Source organism: Saimiri boliviensis, chromosome 5 (assembly GCF_048565385.1).
Source record: "Saimiri boliviensis isolate mSaiBol1 chromosome 5, mSaiBol1.pri, whole genome shotgun sequence".
Classification (NCBI taxonomy): domain Eukaryota; kingdom Metazoa; phylum Chordata; class Mammalia; order Primates; family Cebidae; genus Saimiri; species Saimiri boliviensis.
In genome coordinates this window covers 148,537,057-148,557,412 of record NC_133453.1, presented here as the reverse complement: position 1 = coordinate 148,557,412, position 20,356 = coordinate 148,537,057, and the positions used below count along the sequence as shown (strand labels likewise).

The 20,356-nt window shown below is 36.5% G+C and overlaps 1 protein-coding gene and 1 non-coding gene across 6 annotated transcripts in view; both read right to left on the bottom strand.

Moving 5' to 3' along the window:
* The window catches only part of LOC104650394 (uncharacterized), a 64,971-nt gene that overhangs the window by 28,547 nt on the left and 16,068 nt on the right, over positions 1-20,356 (bottom strand). Inside the window, exons 8-11 of one of the 5 annotated variants that reach the window (XM_074398643.1) lie at positions 20,118-20,236; positions 19,423-19,458; positions 549-18,705; positions 160-199 (exon numbers count right to left, since the gene is read on the bottom strand). The gene's annotated coding sequence lies outside the window, so the exon portion shown is untranslated. Of the gene's footprint in view, positions 1-159; positions 18,706-19,422; positions 19,459-20,117; positions 20,237-20,356 lie in introns of all 5 variants that reach the window. The other 4 variants (XM_074398644.1, XM_074398642.1, XM_074398645.1 and 1 more) reach the window with 4 other exon arrangements.
* LOC120368264 (small nucleolar RNA SNORD109A) lies at positions 634-700 on the bottom strand. The gene has a single exon (XR_005582450.1). It is a non-coding gene; the product is annotated as a small nucleolar RNA SNORD109A (small nucleolar RNA).

The following is a 20,356-nucleotide window of genomic DNA, read 5'->3' as shown; positions in this document are numbered from 1 at the left end:
TTCAGAAATGAAGGTGGAAAGACTCACCACAGTAAAATACACATTATTTAGATATTATCCAGTAATCCACTAAAAAAAAAATCAACAAAAAGACCTCAGGATGTTTTATGGAACACATGGTATATATTAATTCCAAAGGATGTTGGTTTAGCTACTCACCCCTATTTTCTGAAGTGGAGGACCTCATTCCAGTCCTCCTCTACCTCAGCAAAACAAAACAGAAGAAAAAGAAATGGTCTCAGAAAATGCTCAACAGTAAAAATAACAATGCACTAAAATTAATTCCTTTGTCAATATTTAATATAGGCATGCAGTGTTCCCTTCTTTCAGTATACATCACAGTTGCTTGACCATTCTTGACTGAAACATTCTAATTTTTTCATTTGTTACTCAAGAGCATATTTCCTATATGCAAGCATCCATCTACAATTCTCTGTTCGAAATGTACAAAATAAAGCAAATCTTGGGCCACTAAGCTTAAAGTGCACACCGACTCATAAGACAGGATGCTAACGCCCTCTTCGGAGAGGTAGAAAATGCATGCTCACAAGGGTACTATGTTGTCACGGAAGGATCACCAAATAGAGCCAGGCTCTGAGAGTCTTATTTGTCCTACTGGAGGGCCGCACATCTGGACCTCAGATTGACATCTGGAATGAGTCCCTCAGCGTCCTCAGACAAGGATTCTCATCATCGATCCAAACAAGCACCCTCCCGACAAATAAGCATTTGCATACCAGGCTTATTCTGTGCCTGCTTATCTAGTGCATCATCAGTCAGAACAGCAAATGTACAGCAGACATTCTGTTTAGTATCTGAATAATGGAACTCTCATATACATAGGATGAAAAACCATGTGACTGAATGGTTCTAATAAATTAGAATTAAAATATATTGGAAAAAAATTCTTAAGTCCAGTTAAGAGCAATTAAATGAACTAAAATTTTTAGGAATAGGTGAGGCAGCAAAATCAATATATACTATGATTACATGACAAATATAAGTAGAAATATCTGTGTTCGAAATGTGCCAGATAATTTTTTTTTCTTTTTTTTAAGATGGAGTTTCACTCGTTGCCCAGGCTGGAGTGCAATGGCAGGATCTTGGCTCACTGCAACCTCTGACTCCTGGGTTAAGGCAATTCTCTTACCTCAGCTTCCCGAGTAGCTGGGATTACAGGCATGTGCCACCATGCTTGGCTAATTTTGTATTTTTAGTAGAGACAGAGTTTCTCTACATTGATCAGACTGTTCTCGAACTCCTCACCTCAGGCCTGCATTGGCCTCCCAAAGTGCTGAGATTACAGGTGTGAGCCACCGTGCCTGGTCAAAAATTTTTAAATAAATATTTAAGCTAGGCACGGCAGCACATGCCTATTGGAAGTTGAGGCAAGATGATTACTTGAGCCCAGGAGTTAAAGGGCAACTTGGGCAACACAGTATGATCCCATCTCTACTTTTTAAAAAATAAATATTTAGCACACTGAATTTCATTGTAAGATTATTTTCATCCAACAAAAAATGGTGAGAAGTAAAAATATATCAATACTTCCTCGAATTTATTGAGGTTACTACCCCAAAAAATCCTTTTTTAATAGAAGTGGGAAAAATAATGCAAATTCCCTAAAAAAAAAGTATACACACTCACATAGCAGAAAAATCTATTATAAAAATAGTCTCCTTTGAGCCTCTAAAATCGTGAACTCTCAGTTCCTGAAGTTCTGACATCACTGGCCACAACACACACAAACAATTTCAAAAGCACCACAGTAGCTGCTCACCTCTCTTGCTTGAAGTTCTGTAACATCTTCTAGACCTGCAGCAAACTATCAAAAAGAAAACACATCAGATTAGAAAATATACAAAATGGACTTAAAAATAAGATACAAACATTATTTCTTTAACAATAACCACAGAGCCATCTTTGCACAAGTCACAAATCTCTGGTCCTTTGTCACCTTTGCTATTTATTCATTTCCTCCCCCAAATCTTTATTTTCGAGATGGAGTCTAGCTCTGTCACCCAGGCTGGAATGCAGTGTTGCGATTTCAGCTCACTGCAGCCTTCCCATCTCCGGTTCAAATAATTCTCCTCCTTAAGTCTCCAAAGTAGCTCGGACTACAGGCGTGTGCCATTACACTGGTTAATTTTTGTATTTTTAGTAGAGACGGGGTTTTGTCATGTTGGCCAGGCTGGTCTTAAACTCCTGCCCTCAAGTGAACTGCCCGCCTCAGTCTCCAAAAGTGCTGGGATTACAGGTGTCAGCCACCACACCCTGGTAAAAATTCTTCATTCTTTAAATAGTAAAAAAAAAAAAAAAAAAAAAATTGGCAAGGCGCAGTGGCCGTAAATCCCAGCACTTTGGAAGGCTGAGGCAGCTGGATCACCTGAGGTCAGGAGTTCAAGACCAGCCTAGTCAACATGGTGAAACCCAGTCTCTACTAAAAATACATACCTGTATTCCTCGCTGTGGTGGCTCATACCTATAATCCCAGCTGCTTGGGAGGTTGAGGCAGGAGAACAGCTTGAACCTTGGAGGTGCAGGGTGCAGTGAGCCGAGATCATGCCACTGCACTCCAACCTGGGCCAACAGAGTGAGACTCCTTCTCTAAGTAAATAAATAAATAGACAAACTTCTCTACCACCCTATGTAAATCAGAGATTCTAAAGTTGTATTCTGCCAGATAAAGACTTCATGAAAATGCCCTGGGGTAGGTAAAATTAAAGGTGCATGATAGGGGTGTTGTAAAACCAATATTGTAGAAGAAATAAAAACTTTAGGATCTACTTCAATAGGACAACAGAAGTCTTTGTCTCCCTGTCTCTCTCTTTCCGTGTTGTATGTGCATGTATTTAAAATTTCGAAATCTATTTCAAATGTTATATAAAAATCAAAGATGGCAAGAACAGAAAAAAGATGAAAATTTTCATAAAATAAATGAAAATCGGGCAGGTCACGGTGGCTCACACCTGTAATCCCAGGACTTTCAGAGGCCGAGGTGGACAGATCACCTGAGTTCAAGGGTTCCAGACCAGCCTGACCAAGATGGAGAAGCCCCCTCTCTACTAAAATTAGCTGGGTGTGGTGGCACATGCCTGTAATCCCAGCTACTGAGGAGGCTGAGGCAGGAGAATTGCTTCTCGTTTCAAGCCAGGAGAGGGATGTTGCGGAGAACCAAGATCGCACCATAGCACTCCAGCCTCGGCAACAGGAGTAAAACTCTGCCTCACTCAATCAAGCAAAATGGACATGATAGAAAACAACAAAATGGAATAGGATACTGCCATTGTAAGACATACGAGACATAAGATGGAGTAAGCATGGTCCATCTTTATACAACCAAAGAATCCCCAGGAGGGAAGCATTGTATGCTAGCAGAGAACTTGGAAGACAAATGTTGGAAGGTCAACTGGGGAACTCAAAGGGCCATAAAGTAACAGTGAGTTTCATATTTTTCCTTTTCTCTAATATCACAGCGTATACTTAGTATGGGAGAGTATCTGAAAAATAAAACATAAAACTGTTTATTAAGTACAAAAACGAAGACCTAATGTATAAATTATTTCAATATAATTTTTTTTACAATAATAGCTCACACCAGTATTCAACAGAATACACATTTTGCATAGACTATTATCTGCCTTCAAATACAGCAAAAATTATCTTAAGCATCACTTACAGACAGGTCCTCAAATGTTAAATAAACCTAGTTACTATACTCTTGTAAGAGAATTGAAAACCTGAGTACAAAAAAACCTCCACATAAATATTCCTAGTGGGATTAGTTATAATAGCCAAAACCTGATGAATGGAAAAGAAAAATATGACATATTTATAATCAGTCCTCCATCAAAAACAATGGAGATCGCATACATGCTGCAACACGGCTGAACCTTGAAAACATTAGGCTAAGTGAAAAAAATCCCAGGTAAAACAGCTTCCTTCTACTATAAATGCTTCAAATGTGGGCATCTACAAGGCCTGCTGGTACAGTACTCACGCATTTATTACACACTTTCATGCTGCCTGAGCATTTATTATGCTTGAAGCCATATGCTCAAACCACTCCTTTTCACATGTTCTTTTGCATTATTTTCATCAACGAATTTCAGACTTACTGAGCAGATGTAAGAGTATCTATAATTCCTCGCTAATTTTCAACTGGGGGATTACCTATTTGCTAACATCTTACAATACCAGTTTCATTTTTCTCTACTCATTTTTTGAAACATGTATCACATTATTTTATCCAAACACTTTAAACATTACAGCTATGAATTATTCCTTTCTTTAAAATTGTTTTATTTTTATTTCTTAAAAACAAGGATTTTGTTATGTAACCTCAGTATCAGTACCCAACTTAGACAATCAATATTCACATAACACTATAATCTACTTGAGGGACTGACTGTCTTCAAACTTTGCCAACTTTCCCTTTCATGTCCTTTTACAATCATCTTGAAATCTATGTTATATTCTGTTCTCATGTCTATTTAGCCTGAAATAATCTGGACCATTTCCTCAGTGAAATTACTATGTTTGAATATGAAAAGCAGAATATCAGTCAATTTGAGACTAATGTTTCCTCATGGGTATACTCAGGTTTATGCACTTTACTCAGTAATACTATAGAAATAAGGCAGCCGTGTTCTCACTGCATCCTATCAGTGCTCCCTGATTCCCACTACTGGTGTTAGTAACTTTCACCTCTCTAATTCAGGTGCTGTCAACCATGTTCTCCACCAAAAGCTACTCCTCACTTTATAACTGATAAGGATCTCAAATTGCACAATACCTAAGTGTCCTGTTTCTCTTAAAATTTTCTCCAAGTTTTAGCATCATTTGATGATTCCTGGCTGAAAAAATTATGATTATTTCCAAATACCGATTTTCCAAATCTTGTTGTTTCTTTTATGTTTGTTAACACTACTATAAAGACGAGCTTTAGTGGCAACCCTAAGAATTCATTCACATTAATAAGAGATTAATCATCTTACCACCATTGATCACGTCTCTCAATCTTCAGAAGACTGTATCCAAATATTCCAAAATGGTCTCAGACAAAATCAGAGGTTGTTCACTGCTCAGTATTCAGTGGTATGCTATTTGAGAAATGCAGCTTCCCCCATCTCTGCTTTCTCCTTCTGTACTCATTTTCTTCTTCACTATTCTCAACATGTCAGAGACCCAACTGCAAGAATCTCATACAATTTCCAATACCCCAAATACCAGAACACAAAAATACAAAGTTAGAATGGCACAGTGCACTCCTTACATGACAAACAGTCAAAATTCTAAACTACTGCAGTAACTGCCATAGCATAGCAAAATTCATGTCACCATTCCCCACTATTACCATTTTAACCAGTTTCAGCTACCAGCTGCAAACTGCCAAGGGATTGCAGTCATGAGAAACAAAAGCGCCATCTTTAGAAAATGGTTAGAATGAATGAAGAAAATGGAGGCAGAAAACTGAGTACAGATTTTGTAGGATCCAGACCATATGGTCCTAAATTACACTGGAAAAATATTCTAACAGGAGGTTATGACCTTTAAATCTACATCAGTGTGCAACTGTTTCTTCACTAAGATACTACCATAGATCTTTTCCCTGCTATTGGCAATATTTCAGTCTTCACGTTGCCTGTCACCAGCTCTATGCCAAACTTAGCTTCTTCCATTTAGTGATCCTCTTTTCACTGGCCATTTCTCTTTGGACTTTGATCTGTGCCTCCATCCCCAGGAACATGGTGTACTACATCCTAAGCAAAGGCAACCCTGTATTTCTAAAACTCCCTGAAGGTTTATACTATAAAATTTTCCAAAATCAATGTCCTATTCATGTTTTTCTCCTGTTCCTAGAATATACCAATATTTACACTTTCTATCTTGAAAAGCTGCACTTAGTAATTGTCACATCTCTGGCCTTAAAGACAAAAGGAGAATGAATATGACTTCTGAAATGTGGGTTCTTTCAAAAAAATGGCTTTGCTCAATGGATTTAACAAATTCTAAGTATTTTAAATTATCTTCCAAAGGTTGTGACACCATAGGGCAGTTTTAAGTTCTACATAACAGGATGAATTACACAAATTCAAACTCGACCTCAATTTATCTATCTTTTACATAGACATAAATTTGTTACTCCATCTGTTACTATAAGCATTAAATCATGTGAAGTGATCTCCATATGTGGTATCTGGTAAAAAATTCAATCAATGCTGCATTTAATTGAAATACATATATGTTATTAAAAACACACACACATACCACACACAAATGCAACAATAAAATGACCAGAACTCGCTGTATTTTGTGAGTATTCTTCCTATAAAACTGGTTTATTGACCATATCATAACAAGCACATACATGTCATTTCACATGAACAAAATACAATGTTAAACATAGTTGGTACTCAGTAACTGGCAAATAAACTGCTGAAGGTGTTGGATTTTCACATCAATTAATTTGAACATGAGTCACCGAACTAGTAATTGAATATAATCCAATTAGTGAGATGTGCCATCACTAATTTTCCTAGCATTATGATTTGACCAAAGGTTATTTTACAATTATAATTAACAGTACATTGACTACCCTTAAGTTTGCATGCATTGTTGAACACTTCCTATTATATCCTTATAGATAAATACCTAAAACTAAAATTGTTGGTCAAAATGCGCTGATTTTCATCTTATACATATTTTCCTCTACCTTCCTGAAAGATTTTAACACATCAGGAGTTTCAAATTCCCCTCACTTTGTTAACACTTCTACCTGTTAATCTGTCAGGTGAAAAGAGGCAAATAATTGTTTTCTTTCATATATTTGAAGTATGCATTTCCAATATACACAAATTTCATCATTTCATTATAATCACTGATGAGGCTGAGCATATTTTCTATGCTCTTGGCCATTTGCAATATTTTTAAGAATTGTTCATTTATGTGTTTTCCCAAATGATTTGAGTGAGCCTTTCAACATTGAATTTGTCATATATGTTTTGAGTAAATATACATCCATTTACTGCAATAAATTACCCAAATTTAATTTTAACTTAGCAGACTATTTATTCTTTTTATCTCATCTTTAATTCCTGCAATGCAGATAGCATCAACAAGAGCAAATTTGTAAAAACAATTTATTTGGACTAAAGATGGTATTCATTTGCCATGTATATTGTTGACACTAATAAGTTTTTACAAGCTGACTTAAAGAATAGTTTGCCATGCTGTAATGTTACTCTGAAATGGTGAAACAACTACAACTGTTCAAATGAAGTCAAAATAGGCTAAATTCATTGTCCAAGGAGGATGGATACCACCATGACTGCTGAGACCAAACAGCTAAATGGGAAAAGAAGGGAGGCAAGATTTTGGAAACAAATTACTTATACATGAAATTTGGAAGAAGTAAGTTCCATTTTGAAATATAATTTATTGACTCTTATAACAAGGGGCTCATGTCATTTGAATTCCTTCCCTTGTACCTGTTTTACACTGCTTAGATGACATTAACGGCACATAGTAGTCATTTATATCACTTACAAATGGAATTTGGCAAAGAAGCTAAAAAAATTTTTTATGAAAATGAAAATGTTGAAATAATACTCTAAATATTATTATCATGTGGCTGAGTTGATGTGATTTTTCAGGTTCCAGTTCACCTGATGCCCTGGTTTTGTGAAGGATAAATTCCAGCCCACAGGCTGCTTTTGTAAAGTCTGACTGGGAGAAAGGCACGGCATACCCAGTCAATTACACGGCAGCTTTCATAACACAACGGCAGAATAGATTCGCCTCAAAAGGCCACAAGGCTTTCAGAACTGAAAATGTGTATTTGGTTCTTTACAGAAAAAGTCTGCCAATCCATGGTCTAGTTCTAAACACAGGCTGGGGAAATAATCCTATAGAATTAAAATTGAGCTCGGAAGTATAGAAATACAAAAGACTGAAGCGGCAGCGTCATCAATCCTACTCTAAGTTTTCTCAGACCCAGATGATGCAGAATGTCAGCACTATTTTGACTTTATTTTTCATATGTGAGCACAGTATAACAAGGCCAGAGTGCCTGACAGACAAGGTCCCTGAGTTAGGGCACGTTCTCTTCCAGGTTTTTTCTTTCTATACTTCACCAACTCACAGATCACCATCACTACTGTCCATTCACATGGAGGGAAGTCCTTCGGGTTTCCACTGCTATACCCTTCTGTCTCTTATGCCAAACAGCACAGATAGATTACAGGCGAATGACGGATAAAGACAGAGAGACAGATGATAGATAAAAATGGACTGATAGATTATTTAACAATAGATAAGAAAAATTTAGATATAAGCAGAAGGGGGAGTTTGAAAACTACCACTATCATCAGCCATTAAGACACCAATCAAGGTATTTCTCAGAATAGAACATTTACTGTTCCACATGGGCTTATTTATCTTATATGTAAGATAAAGATGCTTGGTATACTGTTTCTGAATTTCTCTAAAGGCCATATGAAGACAGTAACAATGTTGCAGTGATGATATGCACTGAAAGAAGTGCAACCATGCCCCTTTCCTGCATGATCGTCATGGGAGTTGTCATGTGGAAGTTACAAGAAATGTGAAAAAAAATACCATTCAAATCAAATAGATAAAATTGGAAGATTAACATCATCTTCCTCAAATTCAGAAGTTGTAAGGTGTCTATATCCCATTTATATTCAGTGAAAAATGGTATTTCAAGAGCTAGATCAATTCTATGTTAGAGGAACTCACTTCAAGGGTCTACAACACAGCACAATTCACAAAACGTAACATAGCCTATGTTTTGACCCAAATAATGTTTTCAATTAATTAAATAAAGTATCAGAGGGCACTACACCCCTTTATAATTTATGGACTGAAAACGTGACCTGTGGGAAAGAACACTTAGATAAGTTAGCTATAGATACCAAGAAGAATTTCCTAGTTTTATTCATTTTCTAGATTTTTACTGGCATGAATAAGTGCATTGTGGAAAACATTTCCATCCCTTGGAAGTGGTAAAAGTTGGCAATAATGTTGGGAATGAGGATGGAGAAGAGTAGTTAATCCAAATTAACCACCAGATATTTCCAATAATAATACCAAGGCAAACTAGAGCATAATACTTAGAGAAATCGATGCTCTCTTTTGCATGAATGGAAAAAGATATTCATACAAAGAGATTATTCCCACACAAATACAAAACTCTTGGTAGACAAAATGCAAAGCAAGTAGAGCTTAGAAATTATTAGTTTATAAGAACCATGATGCTTAAAAAAACAAATCAAAACCTACAGAAATCTCAACATGTATACTTTTGATTAAAACAGTGAAAATCAGAGAAGATTCATAAAGGATAGACAGCTACACTATTTGGTTTGAGTACGTTAAGAGAGTGAGAATCAGTAAAACTAGCTAGCACATTATTTCTCCTAAGTTGACACTTTTCACCATCAGGTCAGGTAGGACATACAAGTCTGGCTACTGGTAACAAAGGAATACCTGCTACCAAACTAAGCCCCCAACGGATATCATCTGTAAACTCAAGAATGAAGTAGTTCCAGCTACTCCAGAGGCTGAGGCACAGTGAGCCAAGACCACGCCACTGCACGCTAAGCCTGGTGATAAGAGTGAGACTCTGTCTCAAAAATAAAAGAAAAAATTCTGACTGAGAATCCAGATATGAAACTAGTCATTCAGATTTCTCAGACAGTGTCAAACTAAAGTAGTAGCAACTGACAAAGCAACTAGTCCTTTACTGCCATTGCTAAGAGCTTATTTCCCTTGCATTCCCAATAAACCTCAAGATGCACTCAAAGTATCATCATCATCATCATGTGGTGACCCTCTTCCTTCTCTGCAGGGGTAAGAAGGGTCAGCAAACAGGGAGCTGTGGCAAAGTGAGATTTACACAACATTCACATAGAACAGACATAGGAAAGCCCAAGAAAGAAAACCTTTTATAATTTCCCAAATTCAGACATTTTTATGGTCCTTTCGTACCATTTATTTTAAAATAAATCACAATATTCCTAAAGAGTTCAAACATACACCTCTATACCTTATTAAGAAATCACCACATTTTAGTTCATCATCATCAAATATGGCAGATTCCCAAATTATAGGAACAGGATATAGTAATATTAAGTAACACATTAAATATAACATAGTAACACATTACATATCTTATCAAAAATACTGCGTGACTATCAAAATCACATTCGCTATTATTTCTATATTCTCTAATTCACGACCTCTCACCCATTCCATCACAAATTTTATTCAACAAGCTTTAACAAAGGACAATAGAAAGAAAAGATTCCTGTCAAGTAGGAGCTCGTTGTATTTATTTTGAGAAAACAACACAGAATACATAAAGTGTGTTGATAACGATATAAACACATTATTCCAGAGCTTCAAGTGGGGAGCCTAAGAAACAGGCCTCTATGCAGCTATTTACATTAAGGCATATTGATCAATCCTAGGATACTTCATGTCTGCCTGCCATGAATCAATGGTCTCAGTGCAAATGTATCATCTTAGCATGAATCTACTCAGATGTTCTCTCCAAACCTGCACTTCACTGCGATATTGGGTGACTGTGGGTAGGAATCCCATGTATCACTGAAGAGAACCATGAATCCACAAGACAGTTTAACAAGGCTTTGGTGGATATGATACAACTTCAAATTGAACTAACAGTAATACCTTTTCCAAAGTTTATAATGGCAGAAAAAAATCTCAAACTCATTCACAACAGCTCGTGAAGAAGCCAGAATGAAAGCCAGAATGAAAGACTGTATGCCTAAGGTCTCGATATCCTTCTAAAAATCAACACTTTCTAACCACTTGGTCAGGTCCTTCCTGATAAAGCATTTCTCTCCAGGTTTTCACCTCCTCAGAATCTCCACTACCATGTCTTGTGGACTTCCCGAACTTAGGAGCAGTGTGAAAGGCTCACTAACACTTCCTTCTTGTTTTCCCAATTGTCTCTCTCAGTCTCTTATTAAAATACATAAACTGTTCCCGTACGTTATTAATCAGTAGACATTTCTTCAACGCTCCTTGAATTCCAAATAGTAAACAAATGAATTGGATCACCGAAATAAGAATTACTGTACAGCAATATAAATACTGTAATTACAGAAACACAGAGTGTCACACTGAAGTCAGCTACATAGATAATTAAAAGTCATTGGACACTGACTATATTCTACCATTCTATTATTGGCCTGTCTATAGCCATTCTCCATGAAATCTTTTAAACATAGTAGTATATAATATGGAGAAAATGAATCCTACCTATGAACTGACAACACACACAAAGAGCACTACTAGGAAATATGTTGCCTTTTCCCAGACTACAAAGTCTACCATGCATATGGCTTCCTCTCTGACTGTTTTCATTTTGGAAAACAGTGAAAAACAGAACACTAATGGCACACACCATACAAGCAGGAAAGAAAGCAGGAGCTATATTCTATTACTCCACAGCTATCATCGGGGATTTACACCCAACCTCCAAAAGACTTTCACCATAAAAAGTCTAATATAGCAGGTGCTGAGTTCATTAATAGTAGGATATATACTTACACAATTCAACTCAACATAGTCTACAGAATATACGATTTCCTCAGTCACGCTGTAACAGTCTCAAAAAGGTGTGGAGCAACTACCTCATATTGCATCTCTATAAATTCTTGCTTTACTCATCCGTCAGGTGACTGGGGCTCATTCATCAAAATTTCACTTATCCATTTTAGACAACCCATTATTAAATTATGTATCTGCTACATGCAAGGCTCTGTAAGGTCAAGGAAAGCTAAGTATGAAGAGGAAAATATCCCTGTCAATAGGAGCTCTTTATTTAGAGTCTGTTAGACACAAAATGAACGAATAAAATGAAATTTGGTAAATGAAATGTTAGGAGACATAAATTACATTGGACAATTTTCTACAGACTCATATCTAACCCATTAGTTACAGAATGACACTGTACAAGGATCCTGTCAGTACCTTCTTCAGATTAAGCTGGAAAAGAACATCCTCCATAGTCGTACTTTCTCCCTGACATTAGTGATAGCTTTTGTCTGTTTTTTTTTGGTTTCTGTTTTTTGTATTGAGATGGAGTTTTGCTCGTTGCCCAGGCTGGAGGGCAGTGGCATGATAGCTCACTGCAACCTTTGCCTCCCAGTTTCAAGGGATTCTCTTGCCTCAGCCTCTTGAGTAGCTGGGATTACAGTTGCCTGCCACCCTGCTCACCTAATTTTTGTATTTTTAGTAGAGATGGTGTTTCACCATGTTGGCCAGGATACTCTCAAACTCCTGCCCTCAGGTGATCTGCCCACCTTGGCCTCCCTAAGTGCTGGGATTACAGGGGTGAGCCACTGTGCCCGGCTTTGACTTTGGTGACGTTATTGTATTTTAAGTGTAGATTGAACATACCTTGCCCTTGCCCTGCAACTTTCTTTAAAAATTCTACCTTCCGTACATAATATCTTGCTTACTCCCTTGATTCCGAGCACCATCCTTTCTTCATTCCTTTTTCTCTTATCTATCATCAGGTTGTTACTTTTTCTTTCAGCTGACCCCTTCATCCATTCCTTTCCTCAACAATGTTTGCTAAATGTCTGCCACAAGCCAGGGTATCTGAAATACAATCCTGCCTTAATGAATACTCTACCTTGGCGAATGAATGCAAGTACAGATAGCAACACTGCAAGTGGAAACTGCAATGGTAAAGCTACATTAAGGATTGCTGTTAAGACTGAAAGGATGTAATGAAAACATCAAGTATTATCTTGTACATACATGTGGAATGATGAAGAGGATCTAAAATCATGAAACTGGGATGCATCTTCACACATTCATTGATGAAAGCAACCCACGTGTCTGTGCTGGGCTAACAGTGGTAACCTAATTATAGTAGAGACCATTAACTCAAAGGTTATTCTTTGATATGGCCTTTTCAATAATAACAGCACTACAATCAATGATATTCAATTTCCAGATTGAACTGTGTCTTTCACGGCATACAAAAGCCACTGCCACCTCATTAATTTTTAACCTCATTCTTCATGTATCTTCAGGAACACTATACCCTTTGGTTTTCACCTAGTGACTCCAGCCACCACCTCCTTTAACGGGTCTTCCCATTTTCTCAGTATCTAAATGCTAGAGCATCCAAAGCATGGTCTCAGACATGTCCTACTCCCAAATACATTCTAGCTGTAGATCTCATCCTTTCCCATAGCCATTAAGTATTCTCTCTCTACAAATTCACCTCAGCTTCAGTTTCCTACTTAAACATAAAAATCTTAATCTGTGACTTTAATAAGGATCTAAAACTGGCAAAACAGATTTTTTTTTAAAATCATGCACTCAGAGAAAACCAACCCTGCCTAGCAGTCGTTGAGGTCTAAATGGTAAGAATTCCTGATTCAGTCCTCCTCTCACCTCATATGGAATCATTCAATACTTTATCAAGTATAACTGGCAAGGATTTCAAAAGAAACCACCAAATCCCAGGACTTTTTAATACTTTCATGTAACACAACCTAATGCTAACACCTATGTACAACTTACGTAATGTAACTTCTTACTTCTACTTCTGGTTTAAGTATTTCTATCATCAACAGTGATCTTTATCCTACCAAACTTATTTTAATATATAAAAATATAGAAAACTAAGTACCGCAGAAATCAAAAATGTTAATTTAAAAAACTCCAAAGCGGTTGGCATGTTAATTATGAGTAAAATAAAGCCACTGAACAAGGCATTCTTGTCCAAGGACCTGGGGAGAACACTCACTGAATCTTGCAAATGGATGAATGAGACAGGAGTGATGACATTTTAAAAATCTCTTATTCCTGAAGATAAATAATAAATCAATTTTAGAATTAAATTATCTGTGGAATAATTAAGATAACATGATTGTCGTATCTGCAAGGTGACAAATGAGGTACAATAATGTAGCAGAGAATATTTCAAACCATCAAATAAATATGAGTGCGTTTTCTTTAACCAATTGTACAGTTTTGTCTTGAAATTAACCTTCTTAGATAAATAACTGTATTAAATATTAGATAACTAATAACTTTATTAGATAAATCTGCCGGGCGCGGCGGCTCATGCCTGTAATCTCAGCACTTTGGGAGGCCGAGGCGAGTGGATCACGAGGTCAAGAGATCGAGAACATCCTGGTCAACATGGTGAAACCCCGTCTCTACTAAAAATACAAAAAATCCGCTGAGCATGGTGGCTCGTGCCTGTAATCCCAGCTGCCTCAGGAGGCTGAGGCAGGAGAATTGCCTGAACCCAGGAGGCAGAGGTTGCAGGAAGCTGAGATCGCGCCATTGCACTCCAGCCTGGGTAACAAGAGCAAAACTCCGTCTCAAAACAAAAAAAAAAAAGATAAATCTTCTGACTCAGAAGAGTCAGAGGCTTGAATTTTTTGGGGAAATAGTTTCAGTGAGCACTGAACCTCAATGTGAGGAAGAATAAAAGGCTACAATCGTCTCCTTGGCTTTCCTTGGCCTATGTTACTCTGCTCCCACTGGAAGACCTCTCTGTCTTCCCATATAGATCACCACCTTATCCTTTCTTTCATAATTTTCAGTTGATAAAACACACTGCTGGACTGTTCTGACAGGTCATGATATACAAACCCTTCCTTACAGTACAAGACACTAAATAATGCATATAAGCAATAATACAGTTTTTTAAAAATCATCACTGATTCAGGTAAAAGTTATCTGTGAATACCAAAACTACTATGTGAAAGTTGAATGAAAAATAGAATATTGGTGCAGTTACAAATTAATTACAAAGGAATGTTAACTAAAGTAGAAAACTCGAGTGGACACCAACTGAACCAAGAGATCAAAGTGGTTCAAAGTGGACAAAGCGACATCTGTCACCTGATATGATTCACTGAGAACACTGAAAATACTTAAGTATTTATGCCCAAATTGAGTATCTTAAAACTTTTCATGAGGAAACAAAATTCAAAATCTGAGGTATCTCCTTAGAAACTATTAACTATTACTTTTTAAGAATACTAATATGATCAAAGTCTGGGAAGCTGTTTTAGATTAACCAAGTCTAAAGAGACATGACACCGGAATACAACAACAGGTCCTTTTCGGGATGCTGTAAAAGGGGAGAAACTGCTATAAAGAACATCTCTGGAAAAAATAAGTAAAATGTGAATATGGACTGTATATTGTTAGACTTTTATACTAGTAAGACATTTCATGACTTACCAAAGTCAATATAACATGCTCAGGCTCTCAGAAAGTAAATGCTTAAGTGTTTTGGGTTAAAGGAAGATAATGTTGGAAACTCACTCACAAATAGCTCATAAAATGATAATACTATGTATAAACACGTGGAGTGAGGAGAGAGCCAGAAGAGTTAGTAGGAGAAAACACAACAACTCAGAATAAAAAGTCAATCAGGGTAAAACGTACATCAGGTTGCTCCATGTGATTCTTGTAATTCTGAATCTAAAATTATTTCAACAATACAAGGTCAGAAAAATGCTGGTATACGGTATGCATAGGGAGTTTATGAACCTCCAAGAAGCACTGAATTTAGAAAATATTAGTAATTTCTAGGGTAGATGAGATTTGTGAGGGGAGTAGAGAAAAAATGGGAGTACTACCTTATCTTAGAAATCATGCCTCACTATTTGCTTCTTCTTTACCCATGGCCATTAACTTTTTAAATTAGACTTAACGTCAAAATACCATTTTCACCTATTAGATTGCCTAAAAATTTAAGTAAGTCTTTTTTTTCTTTTGGGATCGAGTTTGGCTCTTGTTGCCCATCAGGTGATCCAGCCTCCCTGGCCTCCCAAAGTGTTGGGATTATAGGCGTGAGGTACCGTGCCCAAAGGTTAAGAATTCTTTAATTATTAATTATTAACTATTAAGAATTCTTTAATTATTAATACCCGTTGTACACAAGTTTTTATGAAAATTGTCATTTCCATTACAACACTGCTCTGTGGTAGCAGAGGACACCATGTTTAAGAGCAGTTTCACAGCATCTAACTGAAACAAAAGTGATGACCCAACAATGCAACACCTAGACAGCTATCCTGTAGAAGTAGTATATTCTGATGCAACATTATATGTGTCAACAAAACAAATAAACAAAAAATTTACCTGCTTTCCCAAAAGAGAGAAATGGATTCACTCACTGTAATACATACTTTACATCCAATAAAAGTCTGGGGGTAAGCTGTATTTGATTTGGAAACATGTCCATGCTATATTAAAGAAACTTGAAATTTACAAAATAACAACTATCATAATAATCAGACATTTGTAAACAAATTCCATGTAAAGTTATGTAAGTTTAGAAAACCTACTAATAACTATACTACAAATGGCTAACTCTTATGAAATCTAGGAAGTACGACTGGAAGATAGATAAATGACCACAGCTTGATTTTTATCACTGAGTGACTCACTCATTCTTGCTGGCCCTGTTTCAACGAACTTGGTGCCAAGCCTAAGGGAAAAGGAAATATAAAAGAGTAAAAACACAAAACTCTCAACCTGGCTTTAAGAGCCAAGAATTCAAAGGCTTAAAGTAGACTCTGCCCCATGTTTTAGTGTAACTTCACATGTTGAGTATTCAGAAATATGTCATGGGATGGAATACATTTTCTCACTTCTGCTTAACATATATATCCACCTTACCAGGAACAAAATAAACTTCTGCTCTAAGCCAGGTTAGAAAACTGCATCCCATGGACCAAATCTGGTCTAACACACTTTTGTAATTAAGTTTTTCTAACACACAGCCATATCCATTTGTTTCTGAATTGGTTATAGCTGATTTCACATTATAATGGCGATGCTGAGTAGTTGCAACAGTATGGATTATACAGTCTGCTCTTTTACAAAGTTTGCTGACCTCTGTATATTGTGTGTGTGGTTTTGTTTTGTTTTGTTTTTGTTTTTGTTTTTGTTTTTTTTTGAGACAGAGTTTCGCTCTTGTTACCCAGGCTGGAGTGCAATGGCACGATCTCGGCTCACCGCAACCTCTGCCTCCTGGGTTCAGGCAATTCTCCTGCCTCAGCCTCCTGAGTAGCTGGGATTACAGGCATGCACCACCACACCCAGCTAGTTTTTTGTATTTTTAGTAGAGACGGGGTTTCACTATGTTGACCAGGATGGTCTCAATCTCTCGACCTCGTGATCCACGCGCCTCGGCCTCCCAAAGTGCTGGGATTACAGGCTTGAGCCACCACGCCCGGCCCTCTGTATACTGTTATACCAACTATAAAACTTTGTATCATGTTTCATATAATGTAAAGGTGTGTGATTAGGACACTGATCTTCTCACATGCAGAATAGCATTATGAACTTGAAAAATATTAACACAAGAAATATTATAGGATGAGTTAGCTTTGGAAGTACAAAAGCATCTTCTGTACAAGTAAAACAAATGAGTATTGCAAAAAGGAACTCAAGTTCTATCTCAAGATCTAGCTAGCAACGAACAAAATAATATAGTATGATTTTGGCATACTTGTACTTTGGCGTACAAAATAATATATTATTATTTTGGTGTACACTGATGGCAATACACATGAGATTTTTAAACCATTACATCTTCTGTTGGTACGATTAACTGACATCAATGGGATTGATTACATAGTCTTAAAATTCTAGCAACTGTTTGTTATTTCTGACTCTCGTCTAGAGAGATAATATTGGATGCCTCCCTGGTATAAACCTGTTCAGACAGGTTTGGCAATATAGTGAGCAGTTCCCCAGTGGAGAGCACAGCATATGTTACAGAGGTAGACAATTACACCACCAAATAAACACTATTTTATATTAAACCCACTTAGGTTAAGCAGAAAGCAAAGGAAAACCACAGTAATGTGGATAAAAAGGAAATCTCTCTGGTACACTTAGATTTTTATTCCAACCCCAAAGAATACTGGGAATAACAAGAAAATGACTGTACCACGTTTTGCAAGATGGTATCACGATGGCTCAAAATGGCAGTGTAAGGATCTCCCTTCTCCATTACACTTCCAGTTGTTATGTCATCCAAGTTTGTGTACTTGGAAAGAGGTGAACTACAGTCAATCTCAGATCTTGATTGAGAATGAGATATACTTGGTCTAACAAAAAGGATACTACAGAAGGTCTAGTCCAGATAATGCTTAAAATGTCATTTAAGACTTGTCCAAACACTGTGGGCTCCTGATTCAAATGAGGAAAAAAGTATCTTACGAATGGGAGAAAAAAAAAATCACTGACACACCAAGGCACTCTGCTTCTGAGAAAGACTTGCTATCATCTGGGCAATGATTAACATGTCCATGGGGTTGAATTAATTATATTACCATATACAAAGCTTACTTTCATTCATAAAGTAAAATGTAAATTTAAAAAACACAATGAAATACAATGAGTTAATATACAAAAATAGAGGAAAGCATGAAATAATAAATATTGAGAGTACAGAGAAGTACATAAGAACATTCCAGGCAACTACTTGCCAAAAAGCAGGTCACTTCTATTCTTGGACGTACTTTTAAAAGTTGTGCCCCTTGAGACGCAAAGATGCAAGAAGATCCCAGAAAGAAGCAGTTAACAGCAGCATTTAGGTGATGCTGTAGACAGAACCGTTTGTCTACATAATCCTATTATCCACATGGTCACCACCTGACAGTACAAAAGAAGAGATTGCAAATGCAAAGAAACAACAAGTTATGACACAGCCATGCCTAGTGAAAAAACATATCATCTTTCAGTCAAGTAACGATCTATAAAACTAAACTCCTACAATTTGATGTGGAATAATCCAAACCCTGCAAATCCAGGCATACTTACTCTATGCAAATGATAAACCTGCCATTTTCCTTCCTTCCTCTGCACACTTTTTTGTTGTGATTTAAATACCTAATACCTATTACAAATTATTTTCATACCAACCAATCACCTATTCATTCTTTGAACCAGCATTTTCTGTGTAGTTTCTTTATTCTCATTTATATACCAGTTCAGGGGTTACAAATTTTTTTTAAAGACACAATGTAAGGAAATACGAATGAGATACTCTGGGTATTCCATAGTATTGTATTAAGATCTTTCAACAAACCAACTCCCATTATCCACACATCAATTCTCCTTGCTTTCCTATATGCTTCTTCTGCAACTTCTAGTGGTACTAACATCAAGAAAACAACTGATTTTACCAAATGTTGCTTTTTAACAAGTTTATAATACAGTCTTTGATTAAAATATCAACTCAAAATAATCATATAACCACAAAATAGGTTTTCTGAAAAATTTAATTTCAAATAACTCAAAGAAGACTAACATATCAACAAAGCAAAGAGAACAGTTTCAAAATCAGAATATAGTTCTTAATGATTTTACCTTTAAGAAAGGTCTTTGTCCTCCTTATGAAAGAAGCTTGTGAAAAAAAAACAGGAATGTTGGACAATTATTTGCAGATTTCTCATTCACTCATCAAATAATAGGGTGTTAAGACACTACCTTTACTGCTTTAATGCTGAATATCTCTTAACTCCTATCGGCACACCTTACCTACTCACTGATGATATCCTAAATCATGCACTTGAAACTAAAACTAAACCTGATGCTCTACTCTCATTATAACCCGTAATATTTACAGCAAATTCTGATTCCTAAAGGACTCATCTTTTAATAGCTCATGCGTTTTCCTTATTTTCCCACTAGCTGCCAGATTCCCTTATGTCCCTCTAGCTGATGAATTTATTTTCCAAAGCATTCAGGAAAATTTACTGAGATAATATAAAATTTACTGAGTATATGGATAAAAAGTTATAGTGTCAGTCCAGATAACATCACATACTATGTTGAGAGCAGGTAAGAGTAGTAAATCAAAACCTGCATATACTGCATGTCAAAACTGCACCAAAAGTTAGGAGCCCTTTTCTCTCTTTTATTTCACCTGATAAAAACTGCACAAATTCACAGCCTTGTACTTTATGGAATTCATGTGTGGTTTTGGATTTTAAAATATTACAAATTAGATTAATATCAAACTGGTCAAAAATAAACAGTAGACCAGGGTTACTGATTCTTACCCGCACTTTTGAAGAATGAAGTCTACAAAAATAGTAAACAAGCACAATCATTTGGATTGATATGCAAATTTCAGTCAGTGAAGTTCTCACTTCTTTAACTGGTACCACCTCAGCTATAACTGTGAAAAATATGGGGAAATTGTGACATATGACCAGTTAATGTACAGAAGGTAAAGTTCTCTTATTCCTCAACCTCCAAAAGTCCCCAAATTATTAAAATGTTGAAAGATCATTGATTG